Source organism: Macaca nemestrina, chromosome 2 (genome assembly GCF_043159975.1).
Source record: "Macaca nemestrina isolate mMacNem1 chromosome 2, mMacNem.hap1, whole genome shotgun sequence".
In the NCBI taxonomy this organism is placed as follows: Eukaryota; Metazoa; Chordata; class Mammalia; order Primates; family Cercopithecidae; genus Macaca; species Macaca nemestrina.
Genome location: NC_092126.1, coordinates 83322840 through 83326545, shown reverse-complemented (window position 1 = coordinate 83326545; position 3706 = coordinate 83322840). Strand labels below are relative to the sequence as shown.

Here is a 3706-nt window from a genome sequence, read left to right as displayed (position 1 = left end):
CCTGGGTTGTGGTAGACATTCTTCATCCCAGCTCTCTCTGTGCTCTGGGCCTGTCTCCATGTCTAGCTCACCATGTCCACAATCTGTTAAAGGGATTTGCGTTGTGTCTCCCTTGTCCAGGATGCATCCAGAGCTCCTGATTTCAGTTGTGTTTGCTGGCAAAGAATGAAAGCACGGAAGCCCTTTGGAAGATGAGCCATCAGGCTGTGGTGAGAGAGGCTCCCTGTCTGAAGTCTGCATCCTGACTGACCAGGGTGCCCCCGGAAGGGACAGATAGCATCCGACTGTTTAAAGCTCCAGAAGGTTCTGCAAACCACATCTGGTCTGCTAATGCTTGGGGTAAAAGTTGGCTTTTCCATTAAGGCCTTTGAACCTTAAGGCTGATGTTACACAGTTGGTTAACTGTCACTCTGCATTTAGAGTCACTGACCCCTATTTTGAGGGAGTTAAAGAATAACAGCCTCTGGGAGAAATAGACTTTCCAGATAGATGACTTTCTTTGAGCGCATTTGGAAGCATGACATTAAATCCTCTGAGAGGTTTGCCCTCATGCCCTTTTGGAAGACCTCAGATCTGGGGCTTGGTGGAGTGAGTGTGTGTGTGTGTGTGTGTGTGTGTGTGTATCTGGGCATGTGCACACATGTATGTGCATGAGAGAAAGAACTGGTCAGTGCCCTGTGGTATCATGGGAACATCCTCATATGAGAATCAAAGGATAACAGGTTCAAGGAAGAAACCTGCCCATAGACTTGGGTTTAGCTGGCCCTGTGTTCCACCCAACCCAGCTCTCCAGCCTCTCCCCACAAAGTGGCAGGCCTCCTCACCTGGGATTCCTTATTCCCACTGAAGGCAGGATACAAAGTGTGAGGGCCCCAGACCTGGGGCCTGTGCACATCCTGAGATGGGAACCCAAGCCTGCACAGGGGCAAAAGTGGAACAGCTAGTCTGCAGGTTCTCGATAAGAAGGGCCCCTGTGCTCTCCAGAGCCCTCCTGAGACTGTGCCTTTTGAGACTCTCCACCATTCAAGGGGCCCTTTGTGGTTATTCAGATGAAGGAAGATCAGGAGGTCTTAAGATGCAGAAAGCAAGATGTTAGGGGAGTGGAAAGGGAGCCAGGGTGATTTCTCCTCAGGTGGGCCTGCACCAACAGCCAGTGTGGAAACAGCGTGGAGCCTGGAGTCAGGCTGGCCTGGGCTAGAGCCAGGGGTGGGAGGAGGAGGGCAACTGGGAACCTGCTACATCCAGGCTAGACTGTAAATGTCTTTGGATGGGTAACTGGTGCCAGGCACTCCTCCCTGTAACCACCCATAAAGGATGGCATGGAGTACATTTTCTTGCACACAGAAATCCTTGTACCATCAGTCTGTACCCTATCCCCATCTTCCATCCCCCAATCCCAACCTTCCAGGAGCGAAGGGGTGGAAACATTGATACTCCAGCCTCACCTGATCCAGTCTCATCATTCAGAGGGTAGGGAAATAAGACTCAATGTGCTTATGCCAAGATCAGATCTGCTTTGAGCCTGAGTTGCCTCAAGCAACTGAACGCCTCTCTTGGGGCAGGTCTCAGGTCACTTACATAGAGGCCAAAAATCATGTGCAACCAGTAGGCAAGGCATGAAGTCAAAGTCAGATCATACGCAGGACAACAAGTGCCCAGTGGAACAACCATCGGCCTGAGTTGTGGTCTAGAGCTAAGACTGGACACCACTAGCAGCAAGGAGGTGGCAGCCAGTCAACCAATAGGTTCTAGGTGGTAAGGACAAAGCAGAGAACAAAAGCACAGAAACTGTGTCCTCCTGGAGCCTACATTTCTCGCTGAGAAGTAAAGGCTGGTGGCCCAACCTAAGTCTGAAGGGTTCACTGTGGCACAACGAGGCACTCAGACTCTGGGTTTGACTCCTCTTTGCCTCTTATATCTCTGTGACCTTACGCAAGCCATGTACTTCTCCAGATCTCAGTTTCCTCATCTGTAAAGTGAGATTAATAAGACCAGCAGCCTCAGTGGGCTGCGGTGAGGATTTTGTCAGTTAAGTAAAGCACTAAAAACAGCATGTGATTCACAAGAAGCACGGTAAGAATTTCTTTATTATTGTCCTGGACACTCCCCTTACAAAAATGCCAGGAGTGTGCAATGCTTGCACTGCAGAGCATTTTAAAGAGGCCACCCAGGGCCTGCCAGCTTGTGTTCCATCAGTGGTGACAAATTTCTGCCTGGCCTCAGACAGGTCGCTAATTGTTCTCAGCCTCCATCCCTTTCCCCAGTCCTGGGGTGGTAGAGGAGCAGATGATGCTGGCTCACTCAGGAGGACCTAGGAGGCAATCTGAGGTCACCACCAGCAGAGTCAGAGCAGGAGGCTCCAAGCTTGCCATGGAAAGAGGTGTCAAGGCTTCATCTGGCAGGGTAAGCAGGAGCTCAGGGCTTACAGAGGTTACCTATGTGCCTCTGAACATCTTGAGGGGTGGCATCTGGAACTGTTGTGTCATGATTTATTGAAAGCTGTACTCAAGTTAAATCAAGGTTGGAAAGGTTAATGAATGAATGAACTACCATTTAAAAAAATATAGTCGCCTTATTTTGTTGAGGTTGGGATAGGAACAAGCAAGAAGAGGATCCAGCTCCTTCGGTCTCCGGCCTTCACTGCGCGAGGAGCCGCCGCCATGTCTGCGCATCTACAATGGATGGTCGTGCTGAACTGCCCCGGTTTCCTGATCAAGAGGAATAAGCAGACCTACAGCACCGAGCCCAATAACTTGAAGGCCCGCAACTCCTTCCGCTATAACGACCTGATTCGCTGCAAGACTGTGGGCGTGGCGCCGGCAGCCAATGGCAAGGTGTTCTGGTGGTCATGGGCGGAGATGCGGCCAGCGGACGCCTGCAGCCCCCTGTGTGCCGACCGTTATCAACAAGAACGCTCGCGCCAAGCTCAGCAGCATCAGACACATGATCTGCAAGAGCAAGTACCGTCCTGACCTGCCATGACTGCCATCAGCAAGGCCAGCGCCATCCTGCGCAGCCAGAAGCCTGTGATGGTGAAGAGGATGCGGACCCGTCCCACCAAGAGCTTCTGAGTCACCTGCCCCCAAAGCGATAATCAGCTGGCTTTCTAGAGGAAGAAGAAGAAGGGAGAGGGAGAGGGAGAGGGTCCAGTGTCCTGCAAAAAACTCAAGAAGACTTACTGTTTGCTCGGATTTGTCATCCCCTAGGCATAGTCAGAAATAATATGAATGTCCGGCCACCGTGAAAGCCCTTTGCAGTGTTTAGAAAATCTGTACTCTCCAGTATGGTAGCCACATGCGCCTATTGAGCACTTGAAAAGTGGCTCCTTGAGATATGCTGTATGTGTACACTCTGGATTCCTAGACTTAGTATGGAAAAAAAAAATGTAAACATCTCATTAATAATTTTTATTGATTACATATTGAAATGTTAATATTTTTATATATTGGGCAAAAATAAAATGTATTACTAAAATTAATTTCATCCATTTTTCTTTTTTCATGTGGCTACTAGAAAATCTACGTATGTGACTTGAATAATATTTCTATTGGATGGTGAAGTTTAAATAGAGAATGGTGCTCATGGGGTGTGCCTTTCCCAGTGGTGCCAGTTGAGCCATCACTGATTTCTTTTTGCTCAAATAGCAAAAAGACTTTGCAGTGGAGAAAACCCTGGGCCAGGAGACTGCAGATCCAATTTATCACTT

The 3706-nt window shown here is 49.3% G+C and overlaps 1 pseudogene; it reads left to right on the top strand.

The window, feature by feature from the left end:
* The first annotated feature begins 2619 nt into the window (after nucleotides 1-2619).
* LOC105465786 (large ribosomal subunit protein eL28 pseudogene) lies at nucleotides 2620-3468 on the top strand (annotated as a pseudogene).
* The last annotated feature ends 238 nt before the right edge of the window (nucleotides 3469-3706 follow it).